Source organism: Rhinolophus hipposideros (assembly GCF_964194185.1).
Source record: "Rhinolophus hipposideros genome assembly, chromosome: 1".
NCBI lineage: Eukaryota > Metazoa > Chordata > Mammalia > Chiroptera > Rhinolophidae > Rhinolophus > Rhinolophus hipposideros.
In genome coordinates this window covers 18613905-18620260 of record NC_138047.1, presented here as the reverse complement: position 1 = coordinate 18620260, position 6356 = coordinate 18613905, and positions in this window count along the sequence as shown.

Genomic DNA, 6356 nt, shown 5'->3' with positions numbered 1-6356 from the left:
CCCTCCCCCCAAAATCATGGAGCTTTAAATTGTCTAACCAGCATGGATTTTAATGATGCTAAAGTCTTCTGTTCCCCAAAGTACATCATAGGGATAGTTGGTAAAATGCAGATCTTCTGGCCATTTGTCTGGAGATTCTAATTCAGTTGATCTGAGGTAGGACTGGAACTCTGTAATTTAACAAGTGTCCCAGTGAGCCACATGGTCACACTAGTTTGGGAAACACTGATACTGTGCAATTTCCTTTTGATCTGAGTTTCTTTACATCCTTGGCCCAAGGCTGCACGAACATTTTGGGGTGACAATCACTTTGGAAAAGTTGAAGAAAGCTATGGGCCCTTTCCCCAAGAAAAATGCTTCTACCCAGAGTTTTACATGTAATTGCAGGTGCTTCAGAGGTCCGTTAGCTCCTGTCTTACAAACCTGTGTCCTATAGAATCAGTTTAAAACTTCACAGCTTTGCTTTCAAGGCTTCCCTTACTCGGGGCCCACCCTACTGCCTGAGACTTGGCCCTGTTATTCCCATCACAGTCAGGAGCTGTGAAGATGAGCAGATTTTACCAATTATATTCCTGGACATGTGGAAAAATTCAAATCAGAGGAACTTGGATGGTTTCCTTAAAGCCGATGTGAGTTCTTAAAAACCACAGAATATAGTCTATTAAGGAAATGCTCTGTGCAGAATTTCAGTTTGCAGTCATTGGCATCTTCTAGGAAAAAAAAAAAGATAAAGTTGACTGTTGATCTGTCAAGGTATGTGTATCAATTTCTTTTATTCTCAAGCTGTTGTTCAGAGCAGAATTTGGGGGCCATGTCATATCACAGTAAAGGTCATTGTGGTAGCACGATGGAACTCACATCGGATTTTTCCAGATTGTTTTTTACCAAAACATCCTTCAGCATCAGCAGGCCCGGATTCTCCCAGCCGTTACAGTCAAGTCACTCAGGTTTTTAATTATTGAGACTAATAGGTTTGTTCTTAGAACCAATTTATCAGCAGTCTGACACTGACTGTAGTGTAAGTTTGAAGTATTGTCATTATAGAGGAAGGTCACAGTAGATGCATTTGGTCAGATCCTAAATAGATGTTAAAATAGAAATCACCTGGGCCATTACCTTTGTAGGGATGATTTAACCATTACATTTTTATTTACTCCTACATTTATTCTACCGTGTTTCCCCGAAAGTAAGACTGGGTCTTATGTTAATTTTTGCTCCAAAAGATGCATTAGGGCTGATGTTCAGGGGATGTCCTCCTGAAAAATCACGCTAAGGCTTATTTTCAGGGAAACACAGTAATGATTAGCTAGATGTTTACATGAAATTGGTTTATCTAGGCTTAAGTAATACTGGAAAAACAACATACCTCATATTAAGTAGCAAGATACAGTTTTTAAAAACAACATGCGGTTTTTAGATGTAAACATAATTCTTTATAACGTATGACATTTTCATTTCTGTAATTCCCATTGTCTCATTTTAGCAAAAGCATCAGGTTGAAAGTGGAATTCAGCAGATGTTTGAGCCGAATGAGATGTAATACTGTGTTTCCCCGAAAATAAGACCGAGCCAGACAATCAGCTCTAATGCATCTTTTGGAGCAAAAATTAATATAAGACCCGGTCTTATCTTACTATAAGGCTGGGTGTTATATAAGACCGAGTCTTATTTTACTATAAGAACTGGTATAACATAATATAATATTATACCAGGTATAATATAATATAATGTAATATAATATATAATATACTACCAGGTCTTATATTAATTTTTGCTCCAAAAGATGCATTAGAGCTGATTGTCCGGCTAGGTCTTATTTTCGGGGAAACAGGGTAGTGACTGCCGTGCTTCCCTGAAAATAAGACCCAGTCTTATATTAAGGTTTGCTCCAAAAGATGCATTAGGGCTTATGTTCAGCGGATGTCACCCAGAAAAACCATGCTAGGGCTTATTTTCCGGTTAGGTCTTATTTTCGGGGAAACATGGTAAGTGGACAGGAAAGAGCACTGCCGGCCTGACTGTGGTCTCTTGGAAGTCCTGTTTACAGGCTGACCCTTGATTGGCATTTGGGAACTTGGATTTCAAGAGGGTTCCCACCATTCCCAGAACTGGTAAGAGTGGCTCACTGTGCCCCATCCCTTGGCATAAACAATGTGGTTTATGCTGAACATCTGCTTTTCTTCTGGGAGTCTGCAATTTGGCTGCAAGCCAGGCAGAGTGTCTCCATCATCAGTCCCCAGTGAAAGCCGCAGGTATTCAGTCCAGTGAGCTTTCCTGGTTGGCAACATTTCCTACATGTTGTCACAACTTGTTGGTAGGGGAATTCAACTCATCCTGTGTCACTCTACTGGAAGACTCTTGGAAGTTTATACCTGGTTTCCCCTAGACTTGACCCCATGTGCCTTCTTCCTTTGCTGGTTTTTGTGTGGTGTAATAAATCATACCCAGGAGAACAGTATCTGAACACTGTTGAGTCCTTCCAGTGCACCATATCGGAACTGGGGGTGGTGTTGGGGTCCCTGCAACACAGCCAGATGCTGTCACTGCCTTTAAGGATGTCATAACTGTGTGAGGAAATAAAACATGTATATGTACAAGTGCAGCACAAGGTAGAATTTAGTAATGTATTAAGTACTATAAGAAGAGATGGGGCTACTAGTGCTTGTGACTGGGAAGTGACAGTTAATCTTTAGTCATTTCAACATTTGAAGCAATATTTTCCCCCAGCTTTGTTGAAATAATAATTAGTATATAAAAATTGCACACCATGGATATAATTTTGTGAGTTTGGACATGTGTACACTCATGTTACCATCAGCACAATCAAGGTCACAGACATATCAATCACCCAAAAATATTCTTGTGTTTTGTTTTGGTTTTGTAGTAAGAACATCTATTAATAACATGAGATCTATTCTCTTCACAAATTTTAAGTGTGCAATACCTATTGTTTACTATTGACACATTGTTGTACAGCAGATCTCTGGAACTTTTTCAACTTGTATAACTGAAATGGTATAGCCACTGAACAACAATTCCTCCTATCTCCCTTCATCCCCTGGGAACCACCATTGTCTACTTCTATACATATGACAATTTTAGATGCCTCATGTAAGAGGAATATGCAGTATTTGTCCTGTGACGGACTTGTTTCACTTAGCATGTCTTCCAAGTCCACCCATGCTGTTGCAAGCAGTAGGATTTCCTTATTGTTTTTTTTTAAGGTTGATTAATATTCCTTTGTATATGAATATGCCATAATTTCTATATCCATTCATCTGTTAGTGGACATTTGGGTATTTTCATATCTTGGCTGTCGTGACTAATGCTTCAATGAATGTGGGAGTCAGGTATCTCTTCAAAATCTCGATTTCAATTCATTTGGTTGTATACCCAGAATGGGGATGCTAGATCATAAGGTAGCCCTATTTTTAATATTTTGAGGAACTTCAGTACAAGTTTTTCATAGCAGCTGTACCATTTTACATTCCCAGAAACTGTACAAAGTTTCTGACTAGTATATATGTACCATATATGTGTGAGTATATACAGAGGGTGCCTCAAAAAAGTATACACATTTTAAGAAAGGAAAAAACTGTATTAAAATTACACTGATGGTAACCACTTTGAGCACCTCCTGTAATTGCAGAAGTCAAACATGACTTGTATTCATCTTTTGTTATCGGTATATTGAGCATTACAATTTTAACAGTTTTTTCCTTTCTTAAAATGTGTATACATTTTTTTGGCACCCTCTGCAAATTATATATATATATATATATATATATGTATATATGTGTGTGTATACACACACACACACACACACACACACACACACATCCTAACAGGTGTTATCTTGTTTCACATTTTAGGAGTAAATATTTCAGTTTTTCACCATTAAGTATGATGTTAGCTATGGGCTTTTCATATATGGCCTTTATTGAATTGAGGTAAGTTCCTTCTGTAGTTTTTTTTTGGGGGGTGGGGGCTATCATGAAAGGGTATTGAATTTCGTCAATTTTTTTTTCTGCATTTATTGAAAGAATCATGTGATTTTTGTCCTTCATTCTGTTAATGTTATGTGTCACATTGAATGATTTATGTATCCTGAACCATCCTTGCATTCCAGGAATAAATCCTACTTGGTCATGGGATATGATCCTTTCAATGTGCTATTGAATTAAGTTTGCTAATATTTTGTTGAGGATTTTTACATCCCTGTTCATCAGAGATATTGGCCTTTAGTTTTCTTGTGGTGTTTCTGTCTGGTGTTGATATCAGGGTGATGCTGACCTCATAAAATGAGTTTGGAAGAGTTTATGGAGAATTGGTATTAATATTTAAATGTTTCATAGAATTCACCTGTGAGATCTTCTGGTCCTGGGCCTTTCTCTGTTGGGAGGTTCTTGGTTAAATCTCATTATTTGTTATTGAACTGTTCAGTCTTTCTATTTCTTCTTGATTTAGTCTTGATAAGTTCTGTATTTCTAGGAATTTATCCATTTTTTGTAAGTTGTCCAATTTGTTCGTGTATAATTGTTCATAATTGTCCCTTACGATCTTTTTAATTTCTGTTGCATCAGTTGGAATATTTCCTTTATCATTTCTGATTTTTAGTCTTTTCTCTTTTTTGATCCATAGTCAATCTAGCTAAGAGTTTGCAAATTTTGTCTTTTATAAAAAACAACGTATTGTTTTGCAAATTTTTAATACTTTTCTATTCTTCATTTCACCTATTTCTTCTCTAATCTTTATTATATCCTTTCTTCTGCTAACTTTGGGCTTGATTGTTCTTATTTACTTGAGGTGTAAAGTTAGGTTGTATGTTTGAGATCTTTCTTTTTTTAATGTAGTTGTTTATCACTATAAGCTTCCCTCTTATGATTGGTTTTGCCATATCCCATAAGTTTTAGTATGTTGTATTTTTGTTTTCATTTGTCTTAAGACATTTTTAAATTTCCCTTTTCATTTTTGTTTGAGTACTATATGTCTCTACCTAGACTACTTTCTTGAGCACGGAGAATGTGCCTTTTTTTTTTTTCCAGGAAACTTTACCTGAACCTAAGTTGACTATATGTTGCTCTTCTTTGCTCCTGTAATGACTTGGGCGTACACCTCTCATTGTACTTCCATTGAAATTACTCATTGAAATGTCTGTCTCTTTAACTAGACTATAAACTTATAAGAGCAGAGAACATGTCTTGGTCATTCCCTTCCCCGCGCCCCGCAGCATTAGCACAGTAGCTAGCATAGAGAGTGCACTCAGTTCATTTGGGAATTCATTCTGTCACTTGCAAAGTCGGCAAATATTTTTTGAGATCTTACTATGTGTCAAGCACTAGTCTAGGTATGAAAATATGATGGAAATCAAAATTGGTAAAAATACCTGCCCTAAAGAAGCTTATGTTCTAATTGGGGGAGCAGACAATTAATGTACTAAATAAGTCAAATAAACATTACATTATTGTTAAGTAATAAGAGGAAAAAGAAAGCAGGGAGAAGGATAGGAAATTGAGGAGGGGGATATTTTGAAAATTTGGATAAACAGTCTCACTGAGAAAGTGTGATTACATAAATACCCCCCAAAAGTGAGGATTTTGGATATCTGGGGAACAGACAGAGTGAAGAATGTGAGGTTGAAGAATATTGAAGAGGACACTGAGAGTGAGAGTAAAAGGATGTTAAGTTGGAGAGAAAGATGGTGAGGAAGAGATTGCAGGGTTTGAAAATTCCTTTTTTTTCTTCTTCCCCCCCGCCCCCAGTTCAAGCCAGTTGTTTCTCAGTCTACTTGTGTAGGACACAGCTCCCTGGCCCATGCTGGTATTATGAGCCTTGCGCTCCTCCAGGCTGAGGCAGTCGGTCACTGGTCAGCTGCTCATACGGTAGCCGGTGGCAGCTCATGCCAACCTCCGACTTCATGGCAGCCCAGCTCCAGGGAGAACTGTTGTTCATAATCTTAGCTATAGAGGGTGCAGCTCACTGGCCAATGTGGGAATCGAACTGGCGACGTAGGCGTTAGGAGCATGGCACTCCAATAGCCTGAGCTACTGGGCAGGGCTGGGTTTGAAAATTCTGGTAAAGCCTTGGGCTTTTACTCTAAATGAAATAGGAAGCCACTGGGAGTCTTTTGACAAAGAAGACAGAAGTTGACTTATTAAATGTTTGTGAAACTGAATGGGCCAAATATACATAGTATTAGAAGACATATTATGTACCTTATAGTCTAAGTTTTAGAAAGGGTAATTTAGGTTAGAAGATTCCAAACCCACAATATCTTTTAAAATATCCACTTAAAAACTGTGGTTAAAGGGAAACCTGCACCGCCTAGTGGAGGTAGGAAGCACTGCATTTGGGTA